Here is a 22,360-nt window from a genome sequence, read left to right on the forward strand (position 1 = left end):
TCTGATATATTAAAAGGTCACATAGCAAACAAATCTTACAGGTGTCACTAATGGATGTTATTACAGCTATTTTAAAAAAGTAAGGGTTTAGTAGAATAACACGTTTTGGAATACAAAAGCTTGTACTAGAGCAAGTAAATTATTCAACTACTGCAACTTCACCATGTGTACCTTCAAAAGTACAACTGTTCAGATGTGGTGTTTAATTCAGTTACGTGCTCTCAGCCTTGCTCGTACAGCTCACCGCTATGCTGTGTAATTTCCTTGTTAATATATTCCTCGCAAAATGAGCTGTGATGAGAATGAAAACTGAAGTTTACTCTAGCAGACAAGTAGAATGCATGACTGCCTGCCTGCACCAACTGCTCACTTAGAAAATCTAAACTCAAAAGACCATGTACTTATGCAAAACACTAATTACCTGTAATTTTTTTGCATCTGAATAAAAAAAGAGCTGGTTACACAGCCTTTTACAGCAGCACTCCCTTCCTTTGGAAAAAACATCCCTCCTGTCCTGTCAATCATTCATTATATCAAAACCCAAATTAACCCCAAACTGCTGTTTTCCATTCAATTCTGTCGTGGTAATCTCTCTGAATCTTCTGAAGTAGATTTTTATCTGTCAATTATTTATTATTAGTACTTTTTACAGTGTTTAGGAAAAACATCTCTTGGACAAAGAGCTGTTTTGATAGTAGAGTAAATTTAGCTAATCTGGCTGGATTTTTTTTTTTTTTTCAGACAGTAGTAAAAGTGTTATCGCTCTGATAGTGGTGTAATCCAATATGATCACCCCTAATAAAAAAAAAAAGAATTAAAACTTTTTACACATTTTTTGTTTTATGTACATTAGTCTGCAGGGTATTTTATATTGAAATATTACCACATCCATCCCAACTCTTTCCCACGCAAGCTAGAGAGCTTCTTTGAAAAGGGGAAAAGACCCAATGATGAGACAGCAGAGGACTCCAACAAAAAGAAAGCTAAGAAAATACCAAGAATTCTAATCAAATAACAGGTTAATTGCAGCAGCTCCAAGCCCAAGCCATAATATGTGGCGACCAGTTATCCAACAAACCCATGAAACCTTCAAAACAGCTTCGCCACATAGAGGCCAAGCACCCTGCATCCTACACGAAGGACAGAAACAATTATTGAAGGCCACCAGTTCATCAAATGTGTCTGCACTGAGAGCATCATTCTCAGTGGCTAACGGCTTTGATAAAGCTAAGAAGCCCTTTACTATTGATGAACATTTTATCCTGACTGCTGCTAGGGACATCTGCCGTGGACTTTTAGGAGAGGCTGCAGTTAAAAAGGTTGCACAGGTTCCTCTTTTGGCTAGTACCATAACTCGACGAATTGATGAAATAGCAGAGGACATTGAGGCACAATCGTTAGAGGATTAATGAGTCACCATGGTACGCAATCCAGGTTGACGAGTCTACAGATGCTGACAACGACGCAATTATCATTTTTTTGTGCAATATATTTTTCAGGAGGATAGGTTATGTGCTTTATTGTTGCAAGCCAACACCACAGCTGCAGAGCTATTCAGGTCTTTGATTGATTACATATCATGAAAGCTGAATTGGTCATTTTGTGTCGGTGTATGCACGGACGGAGCGGCTGCCATGACTTCACGGCTTTCTGGTTTCACTACTTGGATCAAGGAGGTCGTTTCTGAATGAGTTCACGCACTGTGTCCACCATATGCTGGCGTCTGTTCGAGCAGCCCTATGAGGAGATGGACTCAGAGCACAAACGTCTTGTCTTGAGTTTTTGAGTTATCGCCATAAAACCCAGCTTCCATTTGCAACATCCTATCTTTGTGAAGCGGGGTTTTCTGCAGGGACAGCAACCAAAACGAGATTTCAGAGTAGACTGGACACATAGAACACACTTTGGGCGTCACTGTCTCCCATCGTCCCCAGATAGGACCATGTAGTTGCAGGGAAATAAGCTAAGGGCGCTCACTGATTTTGCATTATGATGAGTTGTATTATATATATTACAATGTAATAATAATAGAAATAAAGTACATAATATAAAATGTAATAATTACATTTACATCATATATGTAATAATTCAGTTTATTGTGTTTTGCGCATGACGCCCCCCCCCCCACCTAGTCAGTGGAAAAATTGTCTTGCATAAAACTGGTCCGTGGCGCAAAAAAGGTTTGGGACGGCTGATTTAAACAAGTCAGCTGTTGTGCTCATTGACACCATCCTCCATGACTAGGGAGCTATCTAGCTACAATAAAGAAAAACTGTAAAAGAAAAAATTGCCACAAAATAGTGTAGATGAGAAAAGTGGATGAGTTTGACACAACCAGACAGAAATAGCAACTACGACTGCTTGGAGCATTGAGAAAAAAGTTAAGTGAGCTGCTCCTGTGGTCAGGGCAAAACAAAATAACCCCTTTCTCTCAAATATAAATCTGCTAACGGATTAAAAGTTTCAGGCTGTATGAAGTGAAAAAAAATGACAGTAAAGTCTGACTGTCAGGGTGCAATATATCAGCTACCAACAACCCCGGTCTTTCCCAGTTCCTTTTCCAGCAGGCATCAATGTGTCATTACTGTATTTGGCCACACAAACTGCAGTTCTTTGGCTCTGCCCACTGAGCTTTAGCTCATTTAATGAGATTATTTCTGCCTCCAGAATAACTTTGCCTCCCAGGAATGTTTGTACACTTCAAACTCCAATCTGCATTTACACCAATGAGCTCGACACCACGGCTGCAGTAAGACATGAGTGTTTCAATGGGGTGTGAGCTGCAGCCACCCATCCAGAAGAAGAGCTCAAAACGATTCCAAAACAGCACACGTGCAAACATGCGTGGGATCCTTCCTAATACTTCAACTGAAAAGAAAACACGGGTGCTGATCAGTAGTTTTAAGTGGAGATCATATGAGCAGAATCTCTCTGTAGTAGATGTGAGCGGTGAACTGGTAGCCGAAAGAGCTGAGAGGCCTAGCTTATAGAGGCTTCACAGCCGACTCTTCAATGCCAAGTCAGCACTGCTCGGAGAAGCCTGAGAGGTGAAAGCCCCTTTCTGGCAGCTGCTGCAGTAATATGACATAAGGAGCTGGAGTGAAGAATTATTGAAGCATAAACATCAAAGGAGGTTTTCTTGAGCTCTGTCAGCCTGGGACACCAGTGAGAAATGTAGCATTACCAAGGAACCGAGACCCATGAATAAGTATCTCTCTCTTTCTCTCTCTCTCTCTCTGGGCTCATTTAATGTCATTTAATAGTGGTGTGATTGTGCATAAAGCTCAACTATGTGTATGCAGCAGGATTAACTGTGTGTTCACTGCAGAGAAAGAGCTCTGGCCTCATAACAGTTAAACATGAAAAGAACAGCAGCTATCACGACCACTGATGAGACAATGCTTCGACTACGTGTTTCCAAGGGGATGTTCTACTTTTAACCTTGTGGCTTTCTATCTCGGGTAACCATAGCGACTGTGGAAGCATCGCGTTACCTTAGGCACGTCATGGAAACAGCAGAGCCCCCGCATGTCACCGTGCCCACGCTATACACAGGAGGGGGATATCCTTTCTTCGGTGACAATAACACCTGGGAGGCTGAGATGAGATGAGGATGGGTCAGTGTCATCAAAGAGGAAGTTCAAAAAAGTTCCCATGGGAGACCACTTCAGTCTTTCATATCCTCAAAGTTAAACACATCTTCAAGGAAAAGCAGAGAGTTACTGTCATGCTACTCAGTGTTGGAAATTATTACAAAACTGTGAAAAAATGTATGAACATGAACTTTTCATGCCGTCTTCATCTTCCATCCCTTCCAGTATATTTTAAAGATGAAATGTAGGGGCAGTGGTGGCATGCTGGAAACTGACTGTAACCACCAAATGGAATTATGCTACTCTGAAGATCCACGTAAGCGTCTCTAAACCTACACAGAGATGGGTGTTGTGGGTAACCGTAGGGTCACAGTGGCTTGTAGAGAAGCCAAAGTGCACACCTTCCAATTCTTAACAGGTCACGTGGACCTTTGCTACAAGTAAGTCGATTGGTTGATTAAATTCCTTACCCGCCTCCTAACTATAAAAAGAATGCAAGCTTCCCCAAACTCTGCACATACATCAGTCAACTGAGGCAACAATAAGCCAAACACATCTTTAAGAGGGACTTTAAGGTTACTTCCTGTCCTAAAGGTCTGGAGAAGGTAAGGATACAGTGTAGCAGTTATTGGCAGGCCTGTATACTATATTTACTGCCAATCTTGTTTATGAATATATACATTTCTGAATCTGGGAGAGCTTATTAAAGTTAGCATATGTTTTTCCATTGACATACATTTACTTAAAACAGTCATTCTTGCCCATGTCAACATGTTATACTCAACCATCAACATAATAACTAATTAAAAAAAGAAGAATCTAGATCAATTATTAATTAATAGTTAACAGAATTACAGGTCTAGTTTGTAACTAAGTGTGCTGTAGAAAACTGACAATGTCTACATTTTGAGTCAAGAACATTCCAATCTAAGCAATCTTTAAAACTCTTAAACAGCACCACCTACAGGTCAACTATCACATCATTACCCAAGACACTTTAGAGACTGGTGTCACTTAGTAAGTCACCATGAAAAACAGCACTACACCAGATCTGACCTGGTGAAACAGCTCAAAGCAACACAGACTCCATCATTTTTCACCTGGATTGTTTTGAGATTCCATAGAGAAAAAAAAAAACAACTGTACACACAAAGCCAAGTCTTATTCCCCTCCCTTTAAGTGTTCTTCTGAGTATATAATAAAAGGTTTGCTAATAAAAAGGCAATTCCACCACACTGTGTTTGAAGCTGTAAGTGGTTTTTCCTCCACATTTCAACAGAAGAAATGAAGCTATTTGTATTGTGTTCATTAGGCATGAAAGTGCTGCAACAGATCAGTTGCCATGGCAGTGAAAAAGTGTGTCTGAATGTCTGTGGGGTGAAAGAGTTTGTCTGAGTCAGTGGCTTCAATTGATGCCCATGAAACATGTCTATTTCAGTAGCTGTCAAAATGTTGCTAGGGTGCTTTTTAAAAAAAAATGTTAAACCACTTTAAAAGTACAGTACAACTGAAGTAAGCTAAAGATTGAGAAATTTCTCTCTGGAGTTGGTGGAGACCAAACTAGAACTAAAAGGAAAGTGAGAATTGGACTTAAATTCATCAAGTAGTCAGAAACACGACTTAAATAAATGAATGCTAATGCTGCTCTGTGTCAGCTGGATGTGTAAACAGGCAATTGCTTGTTAGCATATTAGCCATGTTAATGTTATGAGCCAGTATTAATCAAGCTTTAACAAAGGAAGTCAAAAAGGCAGATATATGCATACACACTGTTTATCAGATTTATAAAGCCACACATGGTTCAGTTTAACAAATATAACTCATTGTGGAGCTGGGCACACATACACAAGCCTCATTTCCTCCCCCACAATGAGTCATAAATGGATAAAGACAATCAATAAAAGTTTGTCACGCTTATATCCAAACCAACTTTAAAGAGTGTGTCACGACTATGGATAAAATCATTAAAAAGTAAAATAAAAAGTTGACTCGAGAATGATACAAATGAATCACATAAAAGTAATTATCACATTTATAAATGTGCTTTTGATTGGCATTTTAAAGATCGCTGTGTAGAGCTCGTAAAACCACACAATTAGTGTAATTAATTATCAACCTTAACAAATTGTTTTTCTTCACCTTCTCATCACATCACCATCAGATTGCTTTAGAAAAACATGTGCACACTTGGTCTGAAGGATGTGTGAAGTGCACACACTCTTCCGTTCGGTGTTAATAAAGAGCAATTCATGTGCTTGAAATGGACAGAGCGTCCCTGTAGGTGACTCATTCTCATGACTCCTTGTCCCTACTACGGTGGTAAGTGGGGGCCTGGACACATTTTATTATTGTGTATGCAGGTGGCAAGCTAACTTTTTCTCTGTTGTTGCAGGTTGCCACCTGCTGCTGCTTTGTTGCCTGTCCCATGTAGTACAACCTTAAAAGTTAGTCTGTAGTACCAATATTGTAATTTGAGTATGTGGTAGCACCCCCTAGACACACCCCTGTATAGTCTGCCAACCCACCTGCTAGCCCCAGTCCACTTATGTTTTGGGTTTCTTTGAATTTGTATTGTAATTAGTGTTGGAAGATTTTAATTCTATCTGCCTGCCTTGTTTAGTGTTGAGCTTAAGGTTATTAGTAACACTGATTTCCTTATCGACATTTCCTGGGATTTAGTTCCCAGGTAGCGTGGTTGTGACAATAATCATTTCCAAACTCTTAGCACTGCCACATTTGCATCTGGAAACACAGATGTGACAAGTTTGATAGTTGGTGGGAAAAACGCATATGGTACCACAACTATGGAGTTGCAATAAAAATATTGTTCGTGAAATTAAATGTCCTTAACTAGAAATTATATCTTAACAAGGTATCATATCCTATCCCTCATATTTCCCCCCCTAAAACATGCCATCAAGTCACAATTATTCAAAAAAGTTACTATTGAACTTCATAGACCTATAGCGAAAACTTGCCTCGGAGTCTTGCTCTGTCTGAAAATGCTGCCACCACTTCGGATTTGGGGAGGGTGTTGAATCTTTCATGTGTAAATTCTAATCATAATGTGACACTGTGTTCACACCTGTAGGTAAATTAACTTTACTTTTATGCTCAGACTATCTAACCAGCAGGGTTCGTCACCAAGCTCATTTCAAGTTTGCAAGCTGCGTCTTATGTTGGGGAAAAAAAAAATTAGGACAGATGTGGCAGAGGAGTGATGGATGATCTGAAAGTGTGACTTGATAAGAAAAGAAAAAAATCCTCCACTCCTTTCCTCACAGAAAACAAATCAGGTTTAGTGGTTGAATAAAATGTAATGTGTAAAGTTTATTATGCATGCTGACAAAGCGTACGTTGAGCAGTAAGTGGGCTCTTGAGATGTGCGCTGAGAGACTGAAAACAAATAAAGTTAACAGAGTAAATATGGTAATATCATATGGAGGTTCAACATTGCAGGTCACAGGACTGAAATGACATTTGATGGGGGAAATAACTGTGAAGGGAACAGAGATCATTGGATGAATCCATTTGGCATCTTAGGCGTAGGAGGCTTTAGTTGGAAGATTAGCCTTCATGCTCGCACACATTAGAAAGATCTTAAAATTAACCTCAGTTCAGTTTGGCTGTTTGAGCAGTCGGGTTTGATAAAATGAAATCAACCAGCAGTGGAAGGAACACAACCTGAGCATGCTGTGGATCATATAACTGTGTGTGGGGGGGGGGGGGGGACTTGACTGCGGAGTCGTTCTTTGTGTTGCACAGTCAACAAACATCTGCTGAATGGCTCTTCAGTACGGGAGGAAGATAGATGAAAAACCGTGAGGAAGACAGATGGAGAAAGTGATGAGATAGGAAGGGGATCGTCTTCCTTCAACAAACACTGAGCTGGGCCAGATCACAGTGAATGTGTTCTGAAGGCTGAAAAAATGAAACTCTGCTGTAGTAGTCGTGACGGTTACTAGTCACGTTGACTAGCTACTTACTCTAAGTATGGAAGGTTGAGGTGGCTTTTAAAAACTACACAATTACACCCCCCCCCCCCCCCCCCCCCAAAAAAAAAAAATAAAAAAGATTAAAAATGATAAGAAATGTAGAATGTTGCCAATTTATATCTATCTTTTGGTGGTTTAACCAATCCATTTTCTTTTTTTCTCTTTTTTAATCTCGTCTAAGCTAACCGTTTAAAAAAAAAAAGGTAAATATAACCACTATTCTTTTTTCCCCACCACCTTATAGCTCCACACACTAATCTTGGTGTCAATACCATCACTGCTAAACATAATGAATGCCTTTGCTAACGATAAGCTCCAGCCTTAAAATCAATAAACATCTGCTCTATTAGTAAAACAGTTGATACATGACTCCTGTGACACTTCGTCCCCAATAGTCTTTGCTTTTCCAATTTTCATGCTGTTGCAGTGAAAAAAGCTCCCAGCCTGCTCTCATGAACTGAGCAAGTTTCATGAAGGCAGGGCAAATGAAACCCAGAGAATGGCAGCTTTTTTTTCCTGTTCTGTGTCAATCCAAAAATGCTATTACTTTTTCCATTCCTGAAGCGCTTCTCATCAAAACAAGGTTTTCCTTCATCTTTGGCCCAAAAAAATGAGAGAATAATAGGCAGCATTCAGAGGGAAAGCTTTTTTTTCTTCAAGTGCTTCCTTTGAGCTTTCCATTACTGGCAATGAGACAGGTTCCTTTCACTTTCCAGTTTCATGCCTTCCACACCTCCATCTTCATTCCCTCCTTATTCAAGATCCTTCTCCATCAGTTTCCTTTCCCAACCATGCTTCTCTTCCATCCCTCACCCACCTTGTCTACAGCTGTTTGCTGGATCAGCAGATCTGCAGATGCCTCTGCAGATTTGTTTGATAATGCAACCCCAAGTCTTCATAGACAGCAAATTTGCTCTTGCTGTGTGTACATGTGTTACCTGGCAGGTAAGGGTAGGCCTAATAACATGTTTAGAACTTAGCTGAATAGGACAATTATTTTTAAAGAAATTTGAATCATGAAAAAAGGTACTTCATTTGCATTGCTGTATAAGTCGTCAACACTGTTTCATCATTGGCAGTAGCTGAACCTGACAGGAGGTGTCTTCAAATTAAACACAAGTCAAATTTTAGATATGGAACACAAGCATACAGTATGAAGTCAATGCAAAGGCAATAAAAGAGGTGTTTAGAAGAGATTTCTTCCTGGGTGGAAATTGAGGCAAAGTGTTCCAAGTTATATGTATCCTGAGGTTTAATGACTCCACTTCATGAGAGTAGAGAGAAAAGATAAAAATGGAATGAAGCTGCAAACTTAAAATTTATCGGAAACCAATTTTTTAAGACGAGTCAAAAGTTTGAGTTGTCATAAAAACAGTCTGCATACATGCAAGCGAAATATAGCTAATATAAAAAGGTGTCAAACCACGGTTTTCTCTCCGAAGAACCCAGGAGACAGAACTGTTCAAGCTCAAAAGGACACAGCACAGAACATTAGCAACCATATTGTGTAACCATATTTGCCCCTTATACTGACTCAAATAACAGCTATAGGAACAGTCTTTTTAAAATGTAACCTCAGTGTCTTTCCTAAACTGTGGCTTTTCTTGATGGTTCAATAAATAACTAAATAAATAACCTCCCTGTTGTTTTCTCACAACATGGCCCAGGTCAGCTCGCCATACGGTTTGTCAGGCAGGTTAAAGCGAGCGTCCCCTCGAGAACCGCAAAGTATTTAACTAACAATGTGACCCCGGTCTGTTGGCCATAAGGTTCTCAAAGCAGCTAGAGTTGTCACCTGTCAGGGGACGGTACACCCGCTACGCCAGCATCTGTCCCTTTGACACACACACACACACACACAAACACACACACCCACACGGTCATAGACTCTCATTACTCCGTTGCATAAATCCATAGTCTTGCTTTCCTCATTACGGTGCAATGTCGGAGAGAGTATTTTTTAATAGTATGATGGTGGTGCTGTTTAAGTTCAAGGAAGAAGAAGGGCAGTAATATATAAGCAGTAAATAACTTTTGGTAGAAAGACTTCATCAAGGTTAATCTCCAGAAGAAAACAACTTTCACACCTTTCTGAAAGCTATTATACTCATTGTGCTTTCCAAGGGACCAATCTACTCGGATAATGTTGTATGCATTCAAGATAGAGCCATGAAGAACTGTAATGGCCATTGAAGCCTGGAACAAATCACATCCACAGTGTGTCCATGACCTTGATGAGCCTTGGTGTTGTCGTTACGGGCTGTAGGGCTTGCTTCATACTTTTAACTGCTGGGGTGTTATGACTTGGTTCAAGTGGCCACAACAAAATGGAGATGCATTTAACTAAAGATAATGTATTAATTAGCTGATTGACTGAATACTGAATACTAAGAAACAGCAGATGGGTAAATCAAAAGGCCGAACAAAGATGACACCAGGGGGTCGTCACATGCAGACATACCATCCGCCATCCAATATCTCTCTCTAATTGATTTTTGATCGTTTTTAGTTTTTAAGACGTGAAATGTGATTGAATCTTAGCATTTTTCATTTCTGTTGTGCTAACTAACTTACTTTCAAGACATCTTTACTTTCATGTGTTGCATGGTTTAAATGGAAAATAACGTCTTACTGCATTTAATGCCTTCATTAGCAGGAGTAATATCAGAATAGGTGGTACAGGTAGTCCGCAGCTCACAGCTCATTTTCAATTTGTTGGTCATAATGTAAGTACATTAAGATATTTGGGCATTGAAAAAGTAGAGAAAACACACACACACACACACACACACACACTATGTATGTTTTTAATGACTCTAGTTGTCCCCTAGTGTCTTTTTGAAGTATGTACATTTGAAAATGAAATACAAATTTGCACTAAACCTGTCAAATTCATATGACATTTTATATTGTTTTATTTCTCTTAAGATGATGGTGTCTTGACACATGAATGTGGTCAGATGATTGTGACATCACTGTTCATGTGACTATGTCTCATTTCCTTCTAGTGGGTATTTGCCTGCAAATAAAGTAAAGGGAGCTCTGATTGGTTGTGTGGGTTCTCCTGGTATCTAGACAATTTGCAACTAGCTGGTGTTTCTATTGTTCCCAAAACACAGTAATAAGAGGGATTTTCTTTAATGTTATTACACAGATCACTACAATTATCTCCATCCTTAAAGTGAGGAGACAGTGTCTTCTACACAAGCGGCAGTGTGTGTGTGTGTGTCATATTCTCTCTCTCTCTCTCTCTCTCTCTCTCTCTCTCTCTCTCTCTCTACTCCCTTGGATGTGATGAAGTGCAGCTGACTGTATGGTGTTTAATCAGTCTGTAAACCTGCATACATAAAACTAGGTGCATGATACGAGCGCACAGGACAGTATCCTCAAGAGTAGGACTAAAACTTCTGAGACTTTGGAAGGGGGGATAAAACAGACATTCCACTTTATTGATTGGTCACTTTGAATACTGACCATGACTTTTGATTGGCTGACATAGATGAAGATAGGCAGTTGATATTGTAGTGGCCAATTCTTCATTTTTTTTGCACTACTTACACTAATGAAATAGTGTTAGATTATAATAAAAAACTCACGTTCAGATGTGTGAAAGCTTTGTAACAAGTGGTCAAATAGTCAGTTTCACTGCTTTTTCCCCATCCAGACCACATTAGACAGATTAGATAAATTAAGAGTACTCTTAAGAGTATTGTGTTATTGGATTTCACAAAGATCTAAATATATTTTCTACCTTTGTTTGAAAAAAAAGAGTTCTACATGAAAGGGGAACTGTACATGAAAGGGGAGCTCTACATGGCTACAACCAATGAAATGGAGAGACATGGAATCATGCTGTGAATTTCTAGCTGCAAGATCAGTGAAAAAGCCCATTTTTATGTTTTCACAAATACAATAAAGGTTGCTGTGTTTTAATTACTCATTGGAGTCTTTTTATTAATGTAATCCAGATTGGACCTGTACATTTTTACCGTGGTCGGGATGGAGAACAATCAGTGAAATCTGAAATTGTTTTTAAACAGTGTCAAGGCTTCTCTTACAATGTCTAACACTTATTCATTAGTGTAAGTGGTAAACAATGGAGCATTAGCCACTAATTATCATGATTTAGGTTTCTCGTAGTTCTAACAGGAAACTACCTGTCTTTGACTGTGTCAATGATCAAACAAAACAGCCAATCAAAGGTCATGGTCAGTATTCTACATGACCAATCAAAGGAATGCACTTCCTTTTCCACCCCTGCCTCCAAAGTCTCAAAATTCAATGTGATGAGCGAGTGTTGAGCAGTTGCAAGCCCTGGTTTTGAGACTAATTAAGCACCATATGACTGTCTCTACATCTGCTTGGGTTGACACTAAAGTCATTTTCCCATTATTATGCCTCTAATACCAAGAGAGTGTGTGTTTGTGTGTGTGGGCTGCAGCACCTGCTGCGGATGGCATTGCATTCGCCTGAGCTTTTTAACTGTCATTTACCATAGAGTGTTGTTGAAGGAAGCGAGGCCCGGCTCTGACTGTCTGTCTATGATCAGCAGCTCCTCACATCTGCACACTGTGAAGGAAACAAAAGAAAAGAAGAAATACAATGAAGATTCCTTAACTGTCTGTAGGATTCTGACATGCAGAGAACAAATGACTGTTTAAATTCCATTGTCTAACCTCTTCCCACTTAACTAATCCCTCTGATTCTTTCTTAAACAGCCTCAAATACAACTGCATTATATAACTGCTACTAGTTCAATAAATATCTGCAGAGGGCAAAATAAAAGCAGCACTTCCAGTGACAAGGTAATAGTACCTGAGGTGGTTTAATAACATACAGTGTATTGATTCCAATCAGAACTGATCAATATTGGCTTTGAGGAGGTTAGAGGTTCAAGCTGCATTTGCTAAGTAAGTCGATACAAGCCATACATTAATGTAACCGTTGCTGTAGCCTCACTAGTCTATATGAGTTCTGCTACACTCAACTTACCCTTCATAGGGCCAAAGAGCAGTTTAACTAATAACAGAGTCTCATCTGCATAAAGGATTTTTAAAAATGTATTTCAAAGGAAGGTGGTGACGCAGTTGGAAAGGAAGTTAAGGCAAGAATATTATATTACTGAAGAATAGTCAAAAGCTTCTGTAAAAGACTGAAATGTTAAGGGTTGTACACATTTACATATAAAAGGTTTGACAGTTTTAGTTTGATGTAGGAGCGCAAAGGAAGAAAATGTGATTCAAACAAATGCAGAGATGAGATGGATAGGAAGATATTGTAATAAACCTTGAACACCCGATAGGCAATTACTGCCACCACCTGGAATTTACCAGTACGGTTTTTGTCAGAGGATTTAGCTAGACCTACAGAGGACACAGGAAGCAATTATATAAAAATTACAAACTTTATTTATTTCCTTGAGGTTTTTTTGAACACATTTGAACTGGATCTGCTCAACCTGCCTTGCACTGCAACCACAGTCATAAATAAAACGGAGTGTCTATTTGCACCCCTGGTACAAATAGCCTCGGCCACACAGCTGAACTATTTGCACCCTAGACGTATAACAATGTGAAAACATGGCGGACATTCATCTTCCACGCCAACAGAAAAGGGCGAATTTAGAAATGTTTCATCTCTAATGTTTGTTCTAAAGACATTTTTGGCGGGAAAGTTGTATTATATTTTCATAATCTTTCTTCAGTGAATGCATAAAAGCGTCAGTTTGTCAGTCAGAAATTATTTATCGCCAATATCTATCTTCCGTATTAGCAAACATATTGGGCTGTCACATCATTGTGTAAGACCGTAGTGGTGGAGTAACGGGCAGCGTGTCTGTCATTAGTGTATGAGACTCGGGTTCGAGTCTTTGCAGCAGCAGTTATATATTGAAAATGGTTTTAGCGGAAAAAACTACAAAGCTACATTTTCATAACTTTGTTAAGTAAATGTATACAACCCGAAAATATCAGAATTTACAACCTTTAGGTTGTTATATGATGGAAATCAAACCTTGACAGACAAGTCTGTGGTTGCCATGGATACCAAATACATTTCAGACCTCTCAAGTCTCAGGCATTGGCCATGAGACACATGCATGTCAAGCTGCTCTCACGCTCACACGCCACACCTGACATTTTTTCATGCCGGGGAGTGATAGATCTCACCAGACACTAATTATTATATGATATACAGAAGAGAACAGCAACATATATTTATCCTGCTGTCCCGGTGGGATACGGGAGTCTTCTGCATATCTCCACACGCTCCCTCTGACACTCAGTCCCGCAAGGTACTTAATGCACTCCTAATTGTACTGGGGTACAAATAGCATACATTGATATTTGCACCAAGACGGGTGCAAATAGAACATTTTACTATATATACCAAGGTACAAATAGCATTAACTTCTAATTGTACTGGGGTACAAATAGCATTCATTGATATTTACACCAGGGGTGCAAATAGCCTTTGCCTAAGTAAAATGACTGGTAGTGTCACTTAATGGCAAAAAAGGCTAAATGAGCCCAGTCTGCTGTTGTTTTTATTCATGAATCTTGTTTTGTAGGATTCAGCAGGCTTATGGAGACATGGAAAGTGAAAGGAGTGTTACATACGAAGACAAAACAGAACACTGCTATAGAAGTGAGAGGGAAAAAAATCTGTCATCTCTCTTCTTCTCCTCCCTCTTTATGAGTTCACCTTTCATAATTTTGACACTCCAGTGAGTTTTAGTGTTGGTGGGAGCTCCGAGCACACCGCCGCTGTCACATTAATACCCTCTAACCCTTTTTGTCATGATAATATGAAGCTCAACACAAAGTTTTATGACCCTAGAACTTTTTGAAAGCTCTCAAATTTCACTAAGGACTCATAGAAGTATACACGCACAATCTTTTTTTTTTTAAAGATGAGGCCGCTTTATTTTCCACAACTTTGGGAAGTATGAGGTTCTCTTTTCTAACAGGTTTAGTCATGATGGATTGGCAGCCATGTGACAGCTACATATCAAATATAATCGTCTTAGAGTACAGAAATATACACAGAAAATATACCTGAAAGCATTCCTTTAAAGAAATGAGTGAAGTGAATGAGGTGTTTAAAGCCTCCTCAAAGCAGCTTATTGCTTTCATGAGGCAATGATTCAGGATGGATTTGACTCTTAAACTAAAGAGATCTGTTACAGCAGACGGTTAAATGATGTTTGTGGGGCAGAGTTGAGAAAGAAAAGTGACAGCAGAGCCTTCATGAAATCTACTCTGAGTTCATATGTCTGTCGGTTTCATGCTCAGGGGGTTTCCAACCTGTCATCTTGTAAATGTGTTGTAGTTTTTTTTTTTTGTATGTTAAAGAATGTTAAATATTGTACTTGTAATATATGTAATATGGATTGACTGTGAAACATGAAATATGAAGTCATCTGTTTCTGAAAAAAAAAAATCTATTAAATTAATTTGAAATTTGAAATAAATCACATTATTCAAAGTTGAATGAGTGATGATATGAATGATATTATCTGGAATTCACAATAAAGAAAAACAAGTCACGGTGATGTTGCTTGGATTGCCATAGCAACAATAAAAAACAAATGACAGCCAAGCATGACAGCTTATTTTGCTTGTAAGTAACAGGACTATTGATATGTTAATGTTTAAATAAAATAGGGGTGATGATGATGATGGTGTTTCAGTGGGACTAGAGGGTCTGATTAACCTTAACATTAAATAAAATCCCCCAAAATGTCATTATAAGAGCTTACCCTTTGCTGTATGTCACCCATTGTACACCACATTCCTTCAGGAAGAGGAACAGTGTTCATATATATATATAAAAAAAAAAAGTATCGGGGGGGGGGGGGGGGGGGGGGTGTTGTTGTCTTCATTTCCACTTATTGTCCGTTTGCCAAGCCAGGGCCGCCGAGCGACGCACAAATTAAACCTGAGGGGCAATGAAGTGTGCTTGCTGTGATATAAGGAAATTGGCCGCTCCAAAACATATTCATTGATTTTAGGAGCAATCGTGCAAACATATTCAGCAGCTGGGAGAGCTCTCCATCTCAGCTGTCACACTACAGTAATCAGTTTTCAATGCTTTCTGATTATGTTCGCCGACACTGTGTTTCCCCCCAGACAAGTACATGAAGCCGTAAATGAATAAAGGAAAAGCGTGAAAACATGTCTATCCACTTTTAGCTCTGCACTGAGAAGACGGAACTCTGTTTTTTTCCACTTATAAACAAGTAAATATAAAGTGTGTGCTGATAAATGACACGTCTCACAGGTTATACACATATTTGGTATCTATATTTAAGTGCTGTGTTTACTAGGTATAAAATTAACAATATGAATACAACACTGGAGGTGAAAGAGTTGAACGTGCTTACTAACAGTTCTACTACTTGTATTGACAGAAGAGAAGAGCATGTGTTATGAGGGAGCTGCTCTATGCTCTTCATAATCAACAGCATCTACCAGAAGCAAGTTAAACTTGATTAACTCTTGGCACTGATGGAGATCCAAGAAAAAAATTGCTCAGTAATTTGTTGTCATGACAACAAAATCAGATTGTTAAATCATTTTATGAGTGAGTGCAGCCACCTCATGATGTACACTTTATATTAAGTATAATGAAGAGCTTTTCCTGCTGCGCATTAGTGTGAGAACATCCTCAATTTTACAACGCTATTAAGGCCCGACCGATTTTAGGGAACGATACCGATATTAGGGAGCAAACAAATTCTGATATGGATATATTGCCCGATAATGTTATATGTACAGAATATATACATGAACACATTTTTTTTCAAACACTTGTGACAAAGATATGTGATGGAAGAATTATATTTTACAGTCTAACAATAAACTTTATTGTACAAAATGACATCAGTGCAGTGAAACAGAACCTCCTTTCCTAAACTCTTTCTAACATTAACTCTCTTTTGTTTGATTTCAGGAACCACTGAAGCTCCATACAGGACATCCTGAAGAGTCTCATCCCCTACTGGTTCACTATCTATTCCCCCCACCAGCTTGGTACATCATCCTACGCTTTCATCCGTTTAATATCTACCCCGATTTTCCCTCATCCTTTACTCTCCATCCCTTCATCACTAACCCTTCATCCCTCAACCTCCATCCCTTACCTTTCTACTTTTCAAATGATTGCAACAAACCCATAGGCTAAGCCCAGAACATTGTGAAAAGAAGACATTAAAGTTCACCACAGTCCTTCTACCACCTGCTGCTGTCTGATTATATGCTGAGAGAGAAATTTGCAACCATAAGACATTCTGAACTTTTAAAGGAAAGTCAAACGATGTCAAGTTCTGGCAGTCTCTGAAACCTGTGATCCACAATATGAAAGTATCACACATTTATATGACTGACGATTGTGAACATCATTTCCTTCACTGCTGTTAAGGCTGAGACCATATTAGCGGACACACCGTCTCTGGCGCATTAAGTATTCATGAAGTGTTGCGGTTGGGATCATTAACATCATCAGTGAGTACGCATGAATAACAGCTGCTCCACTGATCCATGAAGTAGAAAAGAAGCTAAAGAGAGCTAAAAGAAGCTAAAAGACCTCTTGTTGCATAAGTGGGTCATTTTTGACCCACTTATGGAAGCTTGGGGTAGTAATACAAAAACTAGAGTTTCGTAAGATGTATAAAAGGTAAGTTAAAAATTTAAATGGCATGATATCAATAACATTTTTTTTCAGGAATAGCTGGAATATGAAATGATAATAACCTGCACAAAAAAATAGTTAATTTGTCCACGGCAGAGTTCAATAAACTAAATTCAATCTGAGTTCAGGTCATCGACAGCATTGGATCTATCATTTATAATGTTTCCTCTGTGTATTTAATTTAATAAGAGCAGAACAGTGCATAGCTTATGTGTGCAATTAAAAAGTAGTTCTGCTGGGAATTACATCGCTAGACTTGCTGTTTAAATTTCATCTTTAACATCAGATTTGGTAGAGCGAGAGAGTGAGAGGCAGATAAAGAGAAATCAGATGTAACTCAACATCCGAATGCTCAAAAGTACACGAAGACTAAAAATAAGACGTTCAAAAAATTGGTTAGCGGGCAAGCTTGTCTTTATTGTCTCTTGCCTTCATTTTGAAATTCCTCTGGCATCTCGAATAGATGAAACTTGTGATTTACACTCCTAATATGCAATTGGACGAGAATGTACATCAACAACAAGTCAACAGCCTTATCTCTTTGTTCGTGACTTTGAGCGGAACCTAAAATATTTCCACACGCCGCTTCTCAAATGTTTCAGTGTTGCTCTCTATTGTCCTACGTTTATTTTAACAAAACAACACCATATTAATGTTAGCTTAGAAGTCGCACAATAGGTCAAGCTAGTGACGTTTTAGAGCACCCCCTGCTGGATCACAAGGAAAACTACTTCAAATGGTCTGATGTGCAGACTGCAGGCTAGGTTCAAACTAAATGTTTACCCTACCATTGAACAATTGTTGAACTTTTTAGTAAAAAAGGGACAGTCCTAATTCACACTAGCATAAATGCCTGAGAAAAAAAAGATTCTGTATATGCATACCGTCTTTTTTTGTTCTGTCTAAACTCAACAAAGCACTCTTGAGTGTAAGCATCTCTCCAGTGCAGGGTAAAAGACTACAGATGCCTATCAAACCATCGACCATCAGTACATTTATATAATGATTGGACCAGAGCAGCTTGAACCAGACTCATAAAAGTCTTCATTAAATGAAAAGTGTTGTCTGCACAATAGCGTAGAAATGCGTAGCTAGTGTTTACTCCAGATTTATAATACTCAATGTGCTCATTATTCCATGTTATGGATCTGAGTCAGCATGAAATTACAGCCAAATGCTCACTCACACAATTAGCTGTTAAAAGATGTCCACACAGCCCGATTTAATCTGCTGCCAACACATTCAACAGGTTCAAGACAACAGGACAGAGCAACAATTGTATTGTTATGCACTGTGTGTAAAACATTACAGCCTGATCAGCAGTGGGTCTGATGTCATGACATATTACTGTACAGTACAATCTGAGTGATCAAATGTAGAGTTTATACTGATTAACAAAGCCATGATTTTAAAAAACTTGCATACATTTCTGTCAAAATTAAGTCAGGGCTGTAATTTAACATTTCAACGTGTTTAACCATATAAAAGATACAAGAAAACCACAGAAATATACTGTGAAATAAAAACAATGCAACACTGCATTCACAATCTAACACAATCTAAAAGACACATAAGCTAATGAAGCTGTACCAAAAAAAATGCATTTTAAAAAAAGAAAGAAAATGTTCCGGCCACGCTGAGCTTCCAGTACGGTGGCCGGGAAGTGCCAAACAACATTACAAAGCGTGAAACACTTTTGAAAAGCCTTAGACAAATGTACATTTCATTTAGGAAAACATACAAATAATGATATTTAGCAGTCTGGCCTTATTTTCTAGGTGCGTGATATGCGCTTCTCCTCAAAAATACAGTGAAAATGATCATATTGACATCATACCAGCAACAGTACATCACTGACACCTTATAGGTCACACATATGAACAAAATATCAGCACACTTTTATTATTTGTTCTTTTACTTGTAATGGAGTATTTTCACAGTACTGTATTGATACTTTTAGTTCAGTATACTTATATCACTGCTTATATTATACTTCTACTAACACACACACACACACGCACACACATACATACAAATCCAACCCTCCACTCTGTCTCCTGAACTGTCTGTTGTAACCTCCAACATAAAATATGTCCTGTCTCCATGTATGGGAGCCAATCACATGTATTACACTCTGTGTCCTTGCATCAGTGTGACCATAAAGTCATGTGACACTGTGTCTGCATCAGTACTGTACCATACAGACTAATCACTGCTATATCATCCTGTAGATCAATACTGAGCTGATCATAAGCGAGAGCGACCTCTCCATGCCTCGCATTCTCTTTCGGCTTCTACTGTTGACGTGAATCACGGCAGAAAAAAGAACGAGTTTTGTCTCCATGTGTGAGAAGCAGTCAGGTCTTATGATATCCACACGTTGCATCATGTCTTTGTTGTGTTCAGACATCAGCCTATAGCTGGCAGCAGATATATGGTTAGCATTAATATAAGATGATGGAGGGAGGGAATCCAGTGTGTTCTTCAACCCCTCATTAGAATTCATGTACTATAGGAGGGACTCTCTATATGTATGTATGTCCTTCATCTATCTCTTGAACTGTTCATCTGATCAACTCCATGCTTGGAGGGTGTATGACTGGGGGACAAAGGGGAGTGCAGTGTCCAAATTGGTGCAATTTGGACACTGCACCAATTGCACCAATTTGGACACTCTGACCCAGTGTTTAAACAGAAAGTAACAGAAAAATAATGTATATATACATATACATCTATATATGTAGGGTGATTTTTCTTACTGCTTGACACACCGTTGCCTTGCCAGAGTGTTCTACGTCGCCAATGTTGTAGGCTACAGAAAGCTCCCATTTGCATAAAAACAATGTGCACAATTTGCTGTAAGACTGGATATGTATAGCCGGAGAGTGTTAGGAAATGATTGAGTGTAATGAAAAGTGATACTGTTCTAACAGTTATTCCTCTCGGAATGACAGCACATCCAATTGAGCTCTGAAAATCCTCTCCAGACGTAAGGCATTGAGAATTAATTCTGCCTCGATATCTATCGGATATGGCTTCAGGTGGGAGGACACAGGTAGAAAGTCAGGGTTTCTTATAGGAAAACCTCTCTTTCACATAACCAGCTTTCTATCTACAACAGCAACTAAACCGCTCTGTCTGTTTCCCACTTTTTTTCTTAGTCTCTCTCCCTTGTTTTTTTTTCTAAACCCGGCCGGCTTTCTCTGTTTACCTGTGGCCAATTAACATAGGTGACACTAACTGATATCTCCAGCAACCGATCAAACAAAAGAGCTAAAACTTAAAGGTACAATCTGTGTTTTTCCAGTTTTATTCCACTACTTATTTATTATTATTTATTCCACTAACAATTTACATTCTGCCTTATTTATCACTAAATTTAAGTTAACTTTTTTCTTTCTTTATTAAACTAAATTACTTTCTGTTTTGTTTTTTAAATACTTTTTATTAAGTTTAAACTAACAGAACAACATACAATACAAACATAATGATGATAATAATAAATAGTGATAATACTTGAGTAATATGAAATAATAATAAAGAAAACATTCATTCATTTAAAAAGAAAAATACGTCAGATGAATATGCTGACTGATCAAATTACTTTCAGTTTAAATGCTTAACTTAATTACTAACATGTTCCCCCCTCATTTTATTAGGAGCTAACTTATTTTATTCCTTTACTTTTACACCAGGGCTGTCACAGCCCCAGCTGTGACCTGAGTTTCCTTGTCTGTCTTGTCCCCTCTCCTTTGTGTTTTGTCTCTGTGTGTGTGTGTGTGTGTGTGTGTGTGTGTGTGTGTGTGTGTGTGTGTGTGTGTGTGTGTGTGTGTGTGTGTGTGTGTGTGTGTGTGTGTGGCCTCCTGGTTCCTCCCCTGCCTGTGCTTCTCCACACCTGGCCTCAATCTCATCATCATCGATCTCCACACCTGACTTCAATCACCTCAACAAGCTGCTGCAGTATTTAGGACCGGTTCTTCTTCCCATTCATCGCCAGATAGTTCCGCTATGCATGTGGTAACGCTGGGCCGTACTTCTTGTGGTTTTTTGCCTAGTGAAGAGTATTTGTTGTAACCCCTCTCTCCTGTCCCCTCCACAGTTTTGGCCTTCCCCACCTGCTGGTACCCTGCCTCTGTCCCCTGGATCCCTCTCCTCATGTACTGCCTTCCTCTCCTGGACATTCCCTCACCAACCTTCCCTGGAACCCTACCTCAGACCTAGCCACTGCTCCCTCACTACCCCCACTCTGCCTATTATTAAAACCCTTTTTTGTTACCTACAGTTCGTTTCTCTTACCTCTGGTCTGCTCTGGGGTCCTGTTGTTTCTGGACGTGACAAGGGCAAATCCATTGTAGGCATTGGGTGGGAAACAATTATGCAAATATTACAATATATTAACGCTTTGATGTCAGAACATATTAAACATGTAACACATGCTGTGTTTTTTAAACCAAGGCTAACATGTTACTCACATTTTGCCAAAAGAAATGTATTATAGGTTCAATTAATTTCATTCATTGTCATTTTGTCTTGGGGGGCTAGTTCTGTTTGAACATCAGTGAATTGAAGTTTTTTTTGTTTTTTTTTAGGGCACTGGACTAATGTGTGTAATCTCTCAAACTGCAGCTTTTATTTCTCATATGCTCAGTAGTGCTCACTAAAAATAAGTAAACCAATAAATATAGTAGTGTGAGGACGAAAGAGATGCAAAAAATTGCAAGGTGACCCTTACAGCTCATTAGACCCGAGATGCATATCAGACTAGAGATGGTCATCACATCCTGGGTTCAAACGTGTGCCGCTCCGTCTGTCTTTCCTGTCACCCTCCTCTTTGTTCCATCTAATGAAGCAGAGAGGCTATAAAAAATAATGTTTGAGGAAAGTAAAGCAGTTTGGCTTTATTTATGTAGAGAGGTTTGGTTGTGGTGGTAAAAAAAAAAAAAAGAAAGAAGCCACTCTACGGTATGAGCCTGCATCCTTGAACCGAACACCATCACAGAGATGAGAAATGACTTCAGGGAAATTGGCTATTGAAACAGTAACACAGAGATGTGCATTTGAACTCACAAACATACACAACCA

Source organism: Scomber scombrus, chromosome 9 (genome assembly GCF_963691925.1).
Source record: "Scomber scombrus chromosome 9, fScoSco1.1, whole genome shotgun sequence".
In the NCBI taxonomy this organism is placed as follows: Eukaryota; Metazoa; Chordata; class Actinopteri; order Scombriformes; family Scombridae; genus Scomber; species Scomber scombrus.